Source organism: Callithrix jacchus, chromosome 1 (genome assembly GCF_049354715.1).
Source record: "Callithrix jacchus isolate 240 chromosome 1, calJac240_pri, whole genome shotgun sequence".
NCBI classification, from domain to species: Eukaryota; Metazoa; Chordata; class Mammalia; order Primates; family Cebidae; genus Callithrix; species Callithrix jacchus.
In genome coordinates this window covers 109,955,020-109,973,771 of record NC_133502.1, presented here as the reverse complement: position 1 = coordinate 109,973,771, position 18,752 = coordinate 109,955,020, and the positions used below count along the sequence as shown (strand labels likewise).

Here is an 18,752-nt window from a genome sequence, read left to right as displayed (position 1 = left end):
GATCACTTAACATTTTTCCCTCCTGCAATTTTGACACACTTTCTGGGCTATAGTTTTACTTTTATATGTTCCTTTATAAACTGGATATGTTTAGATAGAAATGGTTGTAAATATCAGAATCCCATTTCAGCCTATCTAAAAATAGAAATGTAGAAGGATATTGGGATAACTCCTAAAATCACAAAGAACAATTTGGCTTCATAAAGAACTGGAATAATTTGCTCTGGGTAAAGTTGTTAGGAACCTAGGTAGTACTTGCCTCATCTGTTATGCTTGCTTCTATATACATGTCTCTTGTTTCTTTACACGTTGTGGATTTATTTTTTAGTATTTTAAAGGATGTACATGACCAAATCTAATTACCTACTACTGCTACTTAATCAATTAAAGTGACCAGCATCGAGACACTGGAGTGTCAGTCTCATTCCTGAATATACCACAAGAGAAAATACAGACCAACTCGGAGCAGATATTCACTCTTGATCTAATTAGTTATTGTTGAGAGAGCAGCATCATGAAGTACAAATTTGGCTGCTGTGACCCTACTTAGATAAAAGGCTGTATTATTCTTTTCTTTACAATGAGGTTATTTCTTAAATATAAGGATAACAGAGGAAATTCTCTGTGAATATGAATAATTCTCGATTCAATAAATAAATACAAATTTGTGTATACATGTGCCAGGAACTGTGCTAATTGGTAGGGATTCAGTGGTAAATAAGGTAAATGCAGTTGGTAAGCTTACATTCTAGTAGAGTAAATGGAATTTTTTTTTTTTTGAGACGGAGTTTCCCTCTGTCTCACATACTGGAGTGCAGTGGTGTGATCTCGGCTCACTGCAACCTCCACCTCCTGGATTCAAGTGATTCTCCTGCCTCAGCCACCTGAGTAGCTGGGATTATAGGCAAGCACCACCACACCTGGCTAATTTTGTATTTTTAACAGAGACGGGGTTTCACCATGTTGGTCAGCCTGGTCTAAACTCTGGATCTTGTGATCTGCTGGCCTCATGCTACCAAAGTGCTTGGATTACTGGCATGAGCCACCGTGCCTGGCCGTAAATGGAATTTTTAAAAGTCATCATATACATAAATAAAATGTAGTGAACTGAACAATGATGTTTCAGTCAGTGATAGACTGCATATATGACAGTGTTTTCTTAAGGTTATAATGGAGCTGAAAAATTATTATAGCCTAGTGATGTCTTGATGATCCTCAACCTATGTAGACCTAGGTTAATGTCTATGTTTGTGTATTAATTTTTACTATTTTTTTTGAGATGGAGTCTTGTTCTGTCACCCAAGCTGGAGTGCAGTGGTGCGATCTCAGCTCACTGCAACCTCCACTTTCTGGGTTCAAGCAATTCCTGCCTCAGCCTCCCAATTAGCTGGGATTACAGGCGCCCACCACCATGTTCAGCTAATTTTTTGTATTTTTAGTAGAGATGGGGTTTCACCGTGTTAGCCAGGATGGTCTCGATCTCTGGACCTTGTGATCCGCCTGCCTCGGCCTCCCAAAGTGCTGGGATTACAGGTGTGAGTCACTGCGCCCAGCCGTGTGTATTGATTTTTAACAAAAAAGTTTTAAAAGTAAAAAAAAAAAAATTAAATATACAAAAAGATTGTGGAATAAGGATAGAAAAAAAATATTTTTGTATAGTTGTACAATGTGTGTTTAAGCTATGTTACTACAAGAGTCAGAGTTAAAAAATCAAAAGGTTTATAAAGCAGAAAAGTCATAGTAAGCCAATGTGAATTTATTACTGAATAATGAAAATTTATTTTTATAAATTTAATGTAGCCTAAGTATACAGTGTTTATAAAGTCTACAGAAGTGTTCAGTAATGCTTAGGGCTTCACTCACTCATTGACTCACCCAGAGCAACTTCTAGTTCTATAAGCTATGTTTCTGGTAAGTGCCTAATACAAATATATCATTTTTTAAATCTCTTATACCGTGTTTTTTACTATACCTTTTCTGTATTTAGGTATGTTTAGATACCTAAGTAATTACTACTGTGTTTCAGTTGCTTTTAATATTCAGTACAGTAACATGCTATACAGGTTTGTAGCCTAGGAGCAGTACATTATACCATATGGCCTAGGTGTATAGTAGACTATACTATCTAGGTTTGTGTAAGAACACTCTATGATGTTTACAATATGATGAAATTGCCTAATGATTCACTTCTTAGACCATGTCTCTTGTTAAGCAATGCATGACTAATTGTAAAATGTGGTAAGTGCTTCGAAGAAGGCACACAAGGCTGAGCTAGAGAACTGCATTTGGGTGGGGACAGGGTAAGGATACGTATTGCACTGCTTCCTAAGGAGGTGACATTTATCTTTATACTTGAAAGATTAGGCAAGGATGTTACTATTAGGGGAAGTGGAATGTACAAAGACCTTGAAGTACAAGGACTGTAGAAAGCTTAAAAAAATGCAAGATGATTGTTGTGGAAGAACATAGAAGAATAATTTGGGGTGAATTTATCAACAACTAGCTTTTGTAGTGTGTACATAGACCAAGGGTCTGATTTAATTCATTAGCATTTATTAGAAAGTCTACCATGTTACAGAGATTGCTAGATTTGGTAAGCTTAAATAATAATGATATAAGGCTGAGCATGATATTCTATTAGAAGCATATTTGTTCATTTTTTTAATAAATATTTATTGAGTGCCTTATTATGTGTCAGACACTTTTCTAGGCATGTAGGCCAGATAGTAAATAATTACTTAGGACCTCCCTTCTCATGGAGCTTATCAGAACCTTGCTTCTCAAAAATACGATACTCTGAATAGTCTCACCATCACTCAACTGTGAGATTGTTAGAAATACAGAATCTCAGGCCCCACCCAGATGTACAGAATCAGAATCTGCATTGAGATTCCACATGATTAGGATGAAGAGTAGAGATTGAGAAACACTATTCTAGAGCAGGGTTTGGCAGACTATGGCCTTGGTGCCAAATCCAACTGGCTGCCTATTTTTGTAAACAATGCTTTATTGGGACAGCCATGCCCATTTGTCTATGACTGCTTTCACAGTGCAATGGGAGATTTGAGTAGTTGTGACAGGGACTCTAGCCCACAAAGCCTAAAATATTTACTGAACTTGGCCCTTTATAGACTAAGTGTGCCGCCCTTTGTTTTAGACCATAAACAAGTGGCATGACAGATATTTTTACTTATTTGATTGTGAAAAGCTTTATGGAATAGGCAGTGTTTGAACTGCTGCAAAAAACAGTAGTTTAAGACAACTGTAGCCTATATTCTGTAACACAAATGAAATACAGTTGACCCTTGAACAGTGTAAGAGTTTGGGGTGGCAACATCTCCACCCAAGCACAGTCAGAAGCCACCTATAACTTTTGACTCCCTTGGAACTTAACTATTTAGGCTTACCAATAACAAACAGTAGATTAAAACATTTTCTATGTTATATGTATTGTGGACTGTATTCTTACAATAAAGTAAGCTAGAGGAAAGAAAATTTTAAGGAAATCATAAAGAATAAATATATATTTACTGTTCATTCAATGGTAGTAGATAATTATTAAAGTCTTCATCCTGGTTATCTTCACATTGAGTAGGATGAGATGGAGGAAGAGTAGGGGTTGTTCATGCTGTCTTGGGGAAGTGGAAGAGGTGGAGGAGGTAGAAGGGGAGGCAGGCACACTCTGTGTAACTTTATGGAAATACAGTGGACTCTTGAACAACATGGACTTGAGCTACTTGGGTCCACTTTTATTTGAATTTTTTTCAACCAAATGCAGATCAAAAATACGGTATTGTGGGATGCAAAACGCACATATATGGAGGGCCAGCTTTCTGTATACTGAGGTTCTGCATAACTAACTGCAGGACTTTAGTATGCAAAGATTGGGGTATATATGGGTTTAGGTATACATGCAGGATCCTAGAACCAATCCCCTGCATATACTAAAGGACAACTGTACATTGTAATTTGTATCTGACTTTTTGGCTTTTTCATTTCTCTTAAAGTGTTTCTTTACAGGATCGACCCTTCTTCCACTGTTTAGTTTCAGTGCCCATGTCATAGAAGCATCCATGTCATAAAAGAAGTCAACAGCTATCTTGAGTAAGTGGAAATCTTCTGCCAGATTGTCTAAATTAACTTTGTTTTCTGGCATTGCTTCTACATCTTTCCTTATTGTCTGGCATTGGTTCTGGCATCTTTTCCTTATAGTCTGGCATTGGCACTCAAGGAGTTCAAGTCATCTTCTCTAATTCCTCTGGGGTGATGTCCACTGGCTCTTGGGTTTCTTCAAGATCCATGTCTTCAAACCTTTCATCCAGTATCTTTTTTTTTTTGGCCATATCCACAATCTCTTTCATGACTTCCTTGATTTGGAGTACACTTCCAAATCTAAATCATGTACACTGTTCTAAATCTTGTGAAGTCATATACAAAGCCTGGACAGAGTTATGTTCAGCAGGAATTTATGGTTTCGGCATTAATAGCTTTCACAGGTTTTTCTATAACAACCATGGTCTCTTCAATGGTGTAAGCTCTTTAGACTTTCATGTTGCTCTATCAGGTTTCTCATCCATAGTATAGACAATCTTTTCCATTGAATGCTATGTGCCTTAAAAATACTTATGACCCCTGATCTAGAGGCTGAATTAAAGATAATGTGTTTGGAGCAAGTAGACCAGTTTGATGCTTTTGGTACTGAACTCATGGGGTTCTGGGTGATTGGGGCATTGCCCAATATCAAAAGAACTTTAAAACACACCTCCCTTATTTACAAGGTACTTCTTCACTTCAGGAACGAAGAATCAATGGAACCAGTCCAGAAAGCTGTTCTCTTCTTAGGCAGTGTGGCAAAAGGGCTTCTCACTGTACAACCAAAAGCTTAGCAGCTGGTGTTTGTTTATCTTTTTGGGGAGCAGATTTATAGGTAAAGGCAATCCTTATCGTGAACCTGACTGCATTTGCACAAACAGTGTAGTTGGTCTTCTGCTTCCTTCCTTAAATCTTAGTGCTCACTTCTCTTCCTTACCTCATACATCTTCTTTGTGGCATTTTTTCCCCCAGAATAGAGCACTTTTGTCAGCATTAAAAACCTGTTCATAAGAAATATGCTTTCTCCTCACTGATTTTCTTAATGTTACCAAACCATCCTTTGCTGGCATTAAATACTCCACCTTTAGATCATTCACCTTCCTTTTGCTTTAAATTGTCATATAATGACAACTTTTTCTTGAATTATATTAGAATCTATAGGTATGCTTTTCTTATAGCAATCCTGCACCCACATAAAAGCTGCATTTTCTATCTGACAGAAAAGGATAATTTGAAAAAGTGCAAGGTTTTCATAACTGTTGGCATAGCTGTAGTGACAGTGACAGCTTCATGAATTTCCTTTTTTTTTTTTTTTTTTTTTTTTTGCGACACAGTTTCACTCTTGTTACCCATGCTGGAGTGCAATGGTGCAATCTTGGCTCACCGCAACCTCTGCCTCCTGGGTTCAGGCAATTCTGTCTCAGCCTCCTGAGTAGCTGGGATTACAGGCACATGCCACCATGCCCAGCTAGTTTTTTGTATTTTTAGTAGAGATGGGGTTTCACCATGTTGACCAGGATGGTCTCGATCTCTTGACCTCATGATCCATCCGCCTTGGCCTCCCAAAGTGCTGGGATTACAGGCTTGAGCCACTGTGCCCGGCCCCCCCCCCCCTTTTTTTTTTAAACAATCATCCTTATGCTGTATTCATTTATCTTGAAAAGGTGGGCAATCTCAGCTGTAGACCTTAATCTATGGTACATATGAAACAATTCAACTTTTTCTTGTAATGTAACTTTTCTCAGCCTCTTGGGTACACTTGCAGCATCACTAGTGCCACTTCATATGGGACCCATGATGTTATTCAAAGTTTATAGTGTTACACTAAATATGATTAAAAATACGTGAGAACTGTGTCACTTTTTACGGTGATACTATGATACTTTTTACTGGGAAGATGAACCACTCGCTCAGAGATGATTAGCATCACAGAGTAGATTCTCCCAACACTTGAACTCACCCACAATAGCAATATAAAGTCACTACAAAATTATTACAGTTGTATAGTAGGTATTATAATTAATTTTATGCAGTTATGATTTAACACTGCATCTTTACATTTCTTTACACTTCTCTTGACTGCAAAGGGTACCATGTGCTTTCTAAGTTGGTAAGTTTTGATACATTTTAACTTTTCATAATAGATTTATATATATTTTATGGTATTAAATGATAAAACAGATTAGTACCTACATATATTTTATGTATTCATGACATACATTTATTTTTATTGATTTATTTGAGACGGAATCTTGTTGTGTCGCCCAGGCTGGAGTGCAATGCGATTTTCTCAAATTCCTCCTAACAAAACATAAACAAGTTCAGTTTGTTCATCCAGTAATTATACTCCCTGAGAACAAAGATCATCATTCTTCAGATCATAGCAGAATCCAGTTTCTCTGCATTGTATGATTATATAATACAATGTATACATTTATTTATATTATATATTTATTTTATTTATATATTGTATTATATATTTATTACATAATATAGTATCTAATAAATTACTACACATGCAAAAAAAAGGGGGAAAATGTGACCAATAGTAAAAAGAAAGTAAAGTCAATGGCAGCAGACCTTGAGATGGCCTACTTGTAGAGTTTAGCTGACAAAGGCTCATGTATGCATACTAATGAGAGGACTTAAACAGATTGTGGTCTTAATGAGTAAACAGGTTAGAAATTTTGGCAGAGAAATGGGAACTACTAGTGTTCTACACCAGTGGTCCCAGCCTTTTTAGCACCAGGGACCGGTTTTTTGGAAGACAATTTTTCCATGGACTAGAGTAGGGGAATGATTCAAATACATTTATTGTGTGCTTTATTTCTATGACTATTACACTGTAATATATAATGAAATAATTATCTACTCATCATAGTGTAGAATCAGTGGGAGCCTGGGGCTTGTTTTTCTCCAACTAGACAGTCCCATCTGGGGATAATAGGAGACAGTGATAGATAATCAGGCATTAGATTCTCATAAAGAACATGCAGCCTAGATCCCTTGCATGTGCAGTTCACAACAGGGCTTGTGCTCCTGTCAGAATCAAATGCTGCTGCTGCTCTGACAGGAGGTGGAGCTCAGGCAGTAATGTGAGCAATGGGGAGTGGCTGTAAATACAGTTGAAGCTTCACTGGCTCACCTGCTACTCACCTACTGTGTGGTCTGGTTCCTAACAGTCCATGGACTGGTACCTGGGTGGGTTCCACAGTTGAGGGGTTGGAGACCCTTGTTCTATACCACTGTAGGATGACTATAGTTATCAATTATTTATAGTTTCAAATAGCCAGAAGAAGGGTATTGGATGTTTGTAATATAAAAAAATGATAGATATTTGAGATGATGGTTATGCTAATTACCCTGATCTGATTATGATACGTTACATGTATTGAAATGTCACTGTGTACCTCATGAATATGTCAGTTAAAAAAACTTTAAAAATCACTAGTTTATAAACATAGATGGAGTTATGAGTGGATTTTTCAGTTAAATGAGCCTATAATCTGTCTTTTGTGCTTAAAAGCAAAACCAGACATTGTTTGCAAACATGGTGTAAAAGTTGTAAATAAAATACAAGTAATTCCAATCCTATAGTGTATTTTAAAAAGAGCATTATTCCAAGTAATTATTCCAAGTAATTCAAAAATACTTCAATGATGGGTTTTTTTTTAAATAAATTTTTCTGTGTATGAAAAGCTAGGTGAAAATTCAAGAACTGAAAAGAACAAGAACTGTAATTACAAATATATTGGTTTTACTATCTCCAATATGCTATTAAGAAATATCAAATCAACTTGATGCATATTAATAAAATTTATTCAATCTGATTAATTTAGAAAAAAAATTAAAGAAAAATGACTCACACCTGTAATCCCAGCACTTTGGGAGGCCCAGGCGGGCGGATCACTTGAGGTCAGGAGTTCGAGACCAGCCTGACCAACATGGCAAAACCCTATCTCTACCAAAATTACAAAATTAGCCGGGCATGGTGGTTTGTGCCTGTAATCCCAGCTACTGGGGAGGCTGAGGTAGGAGAATCCCTTGAACATGGGAGGCGGTGGTTGTGGTGAGCTCAGATCATGCCATTGCACTCCAGCCTGGACAACAAGAGCGAAACTCCATCTCAAAAAAAAAAAAAAGGAAAGAAAGAAAAGAAAAGAAAAAAAAAAAAAACCAAAAATGAAGAGATTCAGGGACCTAAGGTACAACACCTTATAGTCTAGCATATATATAATTGCAATTACAGATGTGAAGAGCATGAAAATGGGGCATGAAAGTATTTAAGAAATATTTGTTGAAAATTTTCCATTTACATTTTTGATTAAGAATACATTGACTTACACATTCAGTCAGCTTAGCAAACTCTAAGCAGTATGAATATACTATAATGTGCCACATTGAACTGCTGAAATATCTGATCATTATTTCAGTGGGTTCTATGTGTTTCACACTGTTCAGGAAGAAGCAGCTAACTTTGTTTCACATGGGGAATGATATGGTACAGGGAAGGTAGGGCTATTTTATACATTGTAAAATGTTGAATCATAAGGTTTTGCTGAATGTGTGAGTCTATTTAAAAATAAAGAACAATGTTTTTCAGATCATAAAAGTCGTGCAGGCTCATTGGAGAATATACATGACCATACAGATATATAAAATTTGCCTGTGGTCACAAAGCCTTTGACCCTTTTATCCGATCCCATTTCTAGTTTGTTTATTTTTGCCAAATAGCAGGGAATCATTAAGCAAAAATAAATTTTCTTTTCTTTTCTGAGGCAGAGTCTCATTGTGTTGCCAGGCTGGCGGGCAGTGATGTGCAGTCTTGGCTACCTCAACCTCGACTTCCTGGGCTTCAGCGATCCTTCCACTTTAGTCTCCCAAGTAGCTGGGACCACAGGTGCGAGCCACCTTACCTGGCTAATTTTTTAATTTTTTGTAGAGACGATTTCGTCATGTTGCCCAGGCTGGTCTTGAACTCCTGAGTTCAAGGTATCTACCTGCCCTGGCCTCCCAAAGTGCTGGGATTACAAGTGTGAGCCACTGTGCCTGGCCAACAAAAAATCATTTCTTATTAAGGCATATTACTTTCTAAAACAAGCCCTTGTGTTTGCTCCACCAATTAAAGAATTACAGCCCTGACCCATTAAGTTTTGGGATGATGTAGACCAGGTAGTTGAAATGAATTTAAAAACATTTACAAGTTTTAAAATAAGTGCTTATGAGAAATATCCACATAGGACAAATAAAAAATGCTTGATGAATGGGAACTTAATGTTATCCAACAGCAGAATTACTTTATAGATTTAGCTATACATTTTGAAACCAGTTCTTAAGTCTTATTGACATCTTGTACATTCTATTCTATTTTCCTTTGCATTACTTTACGTTTGTTACAAGTAATAAAAAAATTAAAAAGCCAAAAAAAGAAAAAGATGACTCCAGTGGATGTAAGCCACAAATGAAATACATTAGCTCATTAACTCGAAAGTCCAAAGATAGGACTATTTCGGCAATGATCCAGCAGCTTAGTGACTTCTATTTCTTTCTTCTGGGTTTCTGGTATTTGCTTTATTGCAATGCTCTTGATGTGGGTTTTAGGAGCTCGTAAAGCTTATTATTTCCCTATTTACTTTATATGCCATTTAGTAGTCATATTATTACTGATATGCTGATACCGCTGTGATGTGGTTCTGATATGGTTTTGATAGCTTCTAAGATTTACTAGTTATATATTTACCTCCACTGGGAAAAGCAGTGTTTGTTTTCAGTATTTCTAACAGAAGTCCTGATATTTATTCTGATTCAACTGTATAGATCCTAGTTGGACCTGTATCTTTATTACTGTATATACTCACCATTCAACTCCTCTTACTTTTCTTTCCCTTAATATCATCTGAACAGTACAGTAAGTATAGTGTGGCTATTTTTTCCCTATTTTAAATATATTCTAAGATTTATTGTTTTTAAAAATTACCTTGAGATATATATATATATATATATATGTATATATATGGCATACAATATATAACATGAAATATACCCTTTAAAAAAAATGTTCAGTTGAGTTTTTAAAATGTGTATCCATGTAACCAGCACCATAGTCAAGTTATAGAATATTTTTATACTCATAAAAGCTCCCTTGTACCCAGCCCCAGGCAAACACTGGGTTCATCTGCTTTCTCTCTAGATGAAATTTCTGTTTTCTAGAATTCCATATAAATGGAGTTATGCCATATGCGCTCTTGTGTCTGTCTTCTTTTGCTCAGTCTAATGTTGAGACTCACTCATGTGCTATGTGTATGAATGGGATATGAATAGTTCTTTTCTTTTTATTGAAGAGTAGTATTTCATTTTATGAATGTACTACAGTTTGTCCATTTACTTGTTGATGTATATTTGGTTTTCAGTTTTAGCTATTATGAACAAAGTTTCTATGAATCTTTGTAAGTCTTTGTTTAGGCAAATGTTTTCATTTTTGTTGGATCAATACTTAGGAGTGGAATATTGGGTCATATGATTACTATATGTTTGACTTCAGAAGTACCTTTCAAAGTCCTTTCTGAAGTGGTTGTACCATTTGAAACATTCCTCCCATCACAGACAGCTTCAGTTGCTCTGTATCTATATTGTTTTAAAGTTGAATAGAATTCTCAGCATATGTTTGGATAGTGTTAAACTGATATTAAGATACAGCCAGTAGTCATCCAGACTCTGCATTTAATCTGATTAAACTGTAGGATAGTTCTACACTAAAAAAATAACTTCTCTTTTTGTCTTTTATCTTCCCAAGGTTGTCGGTTTTCATGTAGATCTTTATTTTCTTGACAAAAGTACTATTTTCATAGAGGCCCCCCCCCCAAGAAAAGTCACTTACAACACTATCATGATCCCCAGGAAAATATAGAAGAGTACAGTCTTTGGCTTCAGAGTTCCTATCAGTTCCTGTCAGCAGAACTATACATCCTGTTGTTGGAATAAAGTTGCTGGCTAGAGTAATTTTGTGATAGGCTCTCTTGGGTGCCATTGCATTAGGGATAGAAGCAGAGAGACAGAGGAAAAGAAAATATGTTAGAGGTGATGTGAGAGGAAGCCAGCATTAGTCTATGAGGGTTTACTTTCCGTATATGATCTGTGTCACACAGCAACTTCCTACAAAGACAATAAACAAGCTCCGTGGTTTGATATGTCATCTATAAACAGTGTAGTACTACCTGTGTCATCAGGTTAATGGGATGGCTAAATGAATTCATATAGGTCAAGGACTTGAAATGCTGAGAGTTTTAATCTTCTACTATTCTGTACAACAATAAAGACTCGATAAACTATTTGCTTTAAAAATGCACACACCTTCTGTCATATATTTTTACGAAATAGACTAGAGAATGTTAACCATGCTTATTTCTATGGAGTTGGATATCTGGTAATTTAAATATTCTATTTTTCTATAATAAAGTTTATTTTACTTTAAATTTTAGATGAAAGGAGGATATTCAGCTCCTTATAAGTAATGCTGCCTAACAATGCATTTAATCAATAGAGGTTTCTTCTCCATTATTTTTGTTAGCTTTCTCCACTTGGTTTTGACTTGCTCCTCAAGACTTTGTAAGCTTTTAGTTCAGAACATACGGTAAACCTGATGATCTGGGTAGTTCTTCAGAGGTTCATTAATATTTTATTTTGCTGTTTATTATGGCTTAGATATTCTCAGTGTTTGTTCTGGCTCAGTCACTGAATGTGGCCATCCTGCAGGGGATAGTCAGTCAAGAGCCTCAGGAGATACTGTATTGATTATTTATTGCCTTCTTGGTTTTTTTTGGCACATAGTAGAAATATTTATCTCTGAGAGTTCACAGATTTCATTGCTCCTTAGGCTAGTTTCTCATGTAGCCACAGAACTTTATAGGTGAGAAGGATCCATATTTGCTGGTTTCAGGTTTGACCCAAGCATATCTTTGGTTGTGCAGATCAGGATCTAAGAGATTTAAATTGACAAAATGGTTTCTGACATCTTGGATCGTCTGAAGAAAAGAACCAGAAATGAATGGAGGTAAGGAAGTAAAGGAAAGAATAGTACTGATGAATAAAGGCAGTTATGGAAGAGTACAGGGGTTTATAGAAATAATTACTGACTTTGCTGCAGAACCTGCCTCTTATAATTTACTCCTCTTTTAAAAAAAAATCTATGAGGGATACAGTGATATAGCTGAAAGACTCTGAAATCTACAGTTAGTTTGGGGGAAGACTGAAGTCCAGTTATTTCTTACTTAAAATGACCTTAGACAAGCCTCTTAAGCTTTTTCAGTTTCTTCACCTGCAAAATAGTGTCATTAATAAAAATATCTATACTACCTCTTAAAAGGGCTATTGGTTGTGGTGTTCAAATAAAATAATGTATGTAAAAATACTTTGTAAATGTTAAAAGCTGTATCTTAAGTGTTTTTTGTTGTTGTTTTTCTTTTTTTTGATATGGAGTTTCACTTTTGTTGCCCAGATTGCAGTGCAATGGTGTGATCTCGGCTCACCACAACAACCTCCACCTCCTGGGTCCAAGCCATTCTCTTGCCTCAGCCTCCCAAGTAGCTGGCATTACAGGCATGCACCCACACCCAACTAATTTTGTATTTTTGGTAGAGATGGGGTTTCTCCATGTTGGTCAGGCTGGTCTCAAACTCCTGACCTCAGGTGATCTGCCCGCCTCACCCTCCTCAAGTGTTGGGATTACAGGCATGAGCTACCACGCCCAGCCTGTAGCTAAGTATTGGATGGTGATGATATTTATGACCACAATTGGTCTTCATAGCTACTGTAGCTTTCTTACATTGTTCTGGGCTTCTGTGTTAACATTTCAGCTGTCATCTGTGTAGGGTCATTCAGTTTTGTGAACCATAGAATGCCCGGTCAATACTCAACCCGTGTATGAGTGTTTTCCTGGCCTTGATCATTCTCCCATGTGGTGAGAGCTGCTGATTGGTTTGCTTCATTGCAAAAATCTGGAAGAAGGCAGCACACATGGTGAGAGGTTTAATCTGCTTGCTAACTCAAGGATGGATGGAGGCTGGGAGGCAGTTCTGAGGAACAAGTGGTGCTGTTGGCCCTTATGTTCTTTCTGCTGCATTTAGCTAGTCTCTCTCATTGCCTTCATGTGCCATGATGACAAGCTTCCTTATAATTTTGAGAATGGTAGGAGGAGAACAAAAAGGTGATTGATTTTACAAATGCAGAAGTTGTTGTTTAAATTTTACAGTTGACCCTCCATGTGAGGAAGTTCTGCATCTGCAGCTTCAACCAATTGTGGATTTAAAATATTCGAATGTGAAAAACAATAACATTTATTAAACATTCTACATATAACGAAACATCATATGTACCTACACATACATACAAATGTAATTAATCAAAAAATAATACAAATGAAAAAGACAGTATAACAACTATTTACATAGAATTTACACTCCAGAATTTTATATGAAGGACTAGAGAATCCATGGATCTTTGTATCCTCAGGGGGTTCTGGAAGCAATACCCTGCAAACACCAAGGGAGAACTGCATGTTGTTAAAGGTACAGTAAATTTAATCATGCACTTAGCTCTCAAAACAGAAGAACAGGATAAGTTGATACTTTACAGACTTATTTGGTATTTTATTACCATATTGATTCAGGTGCGTGCTCATTTGGCCCAGGTAAGAAAGAATTGTGTCAGTGTCAAAACGACAGAGCCTGCATTACAAATAGCAGTTTTTATTAAAATATGTATTTTTAAGATACTTACTAAAAATATACTTGTTTCATCTTAATCTGTCAAACATATAAGAGACCTATGAGATTATTTTAATTAAAGGAAAAACAAAAACTTGTCCTTTTGATACTTGGAAGAAATTATAAAGTATAATTATATCAATTTGGTATTCTTTACAATTTGATAGTACAGCATCTATTTTTGTGCTTTTAGTAATGTATGCAGTGTTGAAAGCATTGAAGTTGCACAAAATAAAAAAATGTGAAATGTGTTCCACATTTATTTTGTTTTTTTTAAACCAAATGGAAATTGTTTCAGTGCTATACTGCTGAATGTTGCCTTTTAGCCATTTAAAACAAATTCATAAATATTTTATCTTTGAAAATTAAAATATTCAAATTTATAAATTCTGGTTGAATGGAGCATATAATAAGAAATAGTTGAAGGCAGCAGGACATTAACAGGTAACTTTTGTATCATCTCATGTGATAGTATCAAATGTATTGGTTAATTCAAAAACACTCCATTTAATACATAATTTTCCATTGGATCATTGTCTCATGCTTTGAAAAGAGATTGCGCCAGCTTTCTTTTAACATTGGCTTTCAAATAACTTGACTAATTCTTGATTTTTTTAAAAAACATGAATTTTAAGCAACTTATTTTTCTGTGATGATACCCTATTTATGTTACCTAATTTAAAAATTTCAAGTCAGTGTTTTGATTAATAAGCTTCAAGTATTTATAAATCAATGCTGTGTAAAAATGGTTACCATTTATTGAGCTCTTACCATACACCAGGCACTGTTGTAAGCCCACAGAGTCAGTAACTGGTTTAATCTTTATAATCACTGTAAGGAGGTAAGAACTATTTATATCCATTTTATGGTTTATTCTTATTTTACAATTGTGAAAACTAAGGCATTGCTAGTTAAGTAACTTGCCCAATATCGTGAATACTCAACTGTGGTAAAGCTAGAGTATAAATGTAGGCAATCTGGTTAGAGAATTCAGTATTCTTCTTCATTGTGCTATGTGAAATATAGAAAACCTACAGATAAAGCACAAAATGCTTACATTAATCAGATAAAGGCCAACAGATATGCACATCTATTTTGTAAAATCTGTATCTGCTTTTATTAGGTGAAAATAGGCATTTAAAGAATGCAAGATATTTATACCGCTCGTTTAAAAATACTTGCTATTATAAACCCTATTAAGCAAATCATATGTTATTCCTGGAAATGTTTTCTATGTGAATTTTGTGAGTTTACAAATTTTAGAAACATTTCTAGAATTCTTCCTTTTCTAATATTTTATGAATCTATGATCCTCTTTCCTTTAATCTTAATTTCTGAAATTGCTCTTTTGTAAAACTGTTGATTTGTATAGTCATTTAATTATTTTTCTTTTGTTTTTCACCTAAATTTATCAAGGGGGTTCTGCACATTAACTGCGCATTATCATCTGCGCCGCTGATAATATGTTTTCATTTTCAGTCAGCTCAAAATACTTTCTATTTTTATTTTAACCATCGATTAGAAATATATTATTTGCTTATCAAATATTTGATTTGCTTTATATTTTTGTTATTGATTTCGAATTTAATTCTTTTGTGATCATACAACTTACTTAATAGGACTTGAATCCTTTAAAATTCATTGAGATTTGTTTTGTGGTCAGGTATGATCTGTCTTAAATGTTCTGTGTCTACTTGAGAAAAGCATATATTCTGTTGTTTTTGGGTGGAATGTTCTATAAATGTCAATTGCTCAATAGATACTGTTCAAATTTTTTAAAATATCTTTATTCCTATTAATATTAAAAAAGGAGCATAAAATATCCATCAATAATACCGTGTTTTACTATTTCTTTTTCAGATCAACTAGGTTTTTTATGTATATTGAAATTCTGAAAATAGTTGCATAAACATTTGAATGTTATTTTCTCTTGATGAATAGACTCCTTTATTATTGCGAAATGACTCCTCTTGTTCCTGGTAATAGTTCCTGCTTTGAAATTTCCTTTTTCTGATACTGACATATTATATATTTTACATCATTTTAATTTTAATCTGTGTCATATTTAAAGTGCATTTTTTGTAAACAGCATTTAGTTTGTTTTTTATACAGTTTGACAATCTGTCTCTTCATTAGTGTGTTTACATTTTATTTAATATGGTTATTGTGGTTGGATTTAAATCTGTGTTGCCATTTATTTATTTATTTACTTTTTTATTATACTTCAAGCTATGGGATTCATGTGCAGAATGTGCAGATTTGTTACATAGGTATACACGTGCCATTGTGGTTTGCTGCACCCATCAAGCCGTCATCTACATTAGGTATTTCTCCTAATGCTATCCCTCCTCTTGCCCCTCACCCCCCAAAAGTCCCCGGTATGTGATATTCCCCTCCCTGTACCTGTGTGTTCTTATTGTTCGACTCCCACTTATGAGTGAGAACATGCATAGTTTGGTTTCCTGTTCCTGTGTTAGTTTGCTGAGAATGATGGTTTCCAGCTCCATTTATGTCCCTGCAAAAGACGTGAACTCATCCTTTTTTGTGGCTGCATAGTATTCCATGTATATAATGTGCCACATTTTCTTTATCCAGTCTTATCATTGATGAGCATTTTGGTTGGTTCCAAGTCATTCCTATTGTGAACAGTGCTGCAGTAAACGTTTGTGCATGTGTCTTTCTAGTAGAATGATTTATAATCCTTTGGATAAACCCAGTAATGGGATTGCTGGGTTAAATGGTATTTCTGGTTCTAGATCTTTGAGGAATCGCCACACTGTCTTCCACAGTGGTTGAACTAATTTACACTCCCAGGAACAGTGTAAAAGCATTCCTATTTCTCCACATCCTCTCCAGCATCTGTTGTTTCTTGACTTTTTAATAATGATCACCATTCTAAGTGGCTTGAGATAGTATCTCAATGTGGTTTTGATTTTTACTTCTCTAATGATCAGTGATGATGAGCTTTTTTTCATGTTTTTTGGCCACATAAATGTCTTCATTTGAAAGTGTCTGTTGATCTCCTTTTTTGTGGGGTTGTTAGGTTTTTTTTTTTTTTTTTTTTTTTTTTTTTTTAATAAATTTGTTTAAGTTCTTTGGTAGATTTTGGATATTAACTCTTCATCAGATGGATAAATCGCAAACATTTTCTTCCATTCTGTAGGTTGCCTGTTCACTCTGATGATAGTTTGTTTTGCTGTGCAGAAGCTCTTTGGTTTAATTAGATCCTGTTTGTCTATTTTGGCTTTTGTTGCCATTGCTTTTGGTGTTTTAGTCATGAAGTCTTTACCCATGCCTATGTCCTGAATGGTATTGCCTAGGTTTTCTTCTAAGGTTTTAATGGTTTTACGTCTTACATTTAAGTCTTTAATCCATCTTGAGTTAGTTTTTGTATAAGATGTAAGGAAGTGGTCCAGTTTCAGTTTTCTGCATATGGCTAGCCAGTTTTTCCAGCACCATTTATTAAATAGGGAATCCTTTTCCCGTTGCTTGTTTTTGTCAGGTTTGTCGAAGAACAGATGGTTGTAGATGTGCAGTGTTATTTCTGAGGTCCCTCTTCTGTTCCATTGGTCTATATATCTGTTTTGGTAGCAGTACCATGCTGTTTTGGTTACTATGGCCTTGTAGTAGAGTTTGAAGTCAGGTAGCATGATGCCTCCAGCTTTGCTGTTTTTGCTTAGGACTATCTTGGCTATATGGGCTCTTTTTTGGTTTCATGTGAAATTTAAAGTAAATTTTTAAAATTCTGTTAAGAAAGTCAATGGTAGCTTGATAGAGATACCATGCAGTATGGCCATTTTCACAGTACTGATTCTTCCTATCCATGAGCATGGAATATTTTTCCATTTGTTTGTGTTTTCTCTTATTTCCTTGAGCAGTGGCCTGTAGTTCTCCTTGAAGAGGTTCTTCACATCCCTTGTAAGGTGTATTCCTAGGTATTTTATTCTCTTTGCAGCAATTGTGAATGGAAGGTTACTCATGATTTGGCTCTGTTTGTCTATTATTGGTACATAGGAATGCTTGTGATTTTTACACATTGATTTTGTATCCTGAGACTTTGCTGAAGTTATCAGCTTAAGGAGATTTTGGGGTGAGATGATAGGGTTTTCTAAATATACAGGCATCTGCAAACAGACAATTTGACTTCCTCTCTTCCTATTTGAATGCCATTTATTTCTTTCTCTTGCCTGATTGCCCTGGCCAGAACTTTCAATACTATGTTTAATAGGAGTGGTGAGAGAGGGCATGCTTGTCTTCTGCCGGTTTTCAAAAGGAATGCTACCAGCCTTTGCACATTCAGTATGATACTGGCTGTGGGTTTGTCATAAATAGCTCTTATTATTTTGAGATACATTCCATCAATACCTAGTTTATTGCATTTTTAGCATGAAGGGGTGTGGAATTTTATGGAAGGCCTTTTCTGCATCTATTGAGGTAATTATGGGATTTTTGTCATTGGTTCTGTTTATGTGATGGATTATGTTTATTAATTTGCTTATGTTGAAACAACCTTGCATCCCAGGGATGAAGCTGACTTTATCTTGGTGAGTAAGCTTTTTGATGTGCTGCTGGGTTCAATTTGCCATCATTGTATTGAGGATTTTCACATCAATGTTTATCAGTGATATTGGCCTGAAATTTTCTTTTTTTCTAAATTTTCTTTTTCTGTAAGGTTTTGTATCAGAATGATGCTGATCTCATAAAATGAGTTAGTAAGGAGTCCCTCTTCTTCTATTGTTTGGAATAGTTTTGGAAGGAATGGCACCAGCTTCTCTTTGTACCTCTGATAGAATTTGGCTTTTAATCCATCTGATCCTGAGCCTTTTTGGTTGGTAGGCTATTAATTATTGCCTCAATTTCAGAACTTGTTATTGGTCTATTCAGGGATTTGACTTCTTG

At 35.5% G+C, this 18,752-nt stretch overlaps 1 protein-coding gene across 40 annotated transcripts in view; it reads left to right on the top strand.

Annotated features, from left to right (window-relative positions):
- Window positions 1–18,752, top strand: part of RFX3 (regulatory factor X3) — a 304,192-nt gene that overhangs the window by 84,883 nt on the left and 200,557 nt on the right. The window lies entirely within an intron of this gene.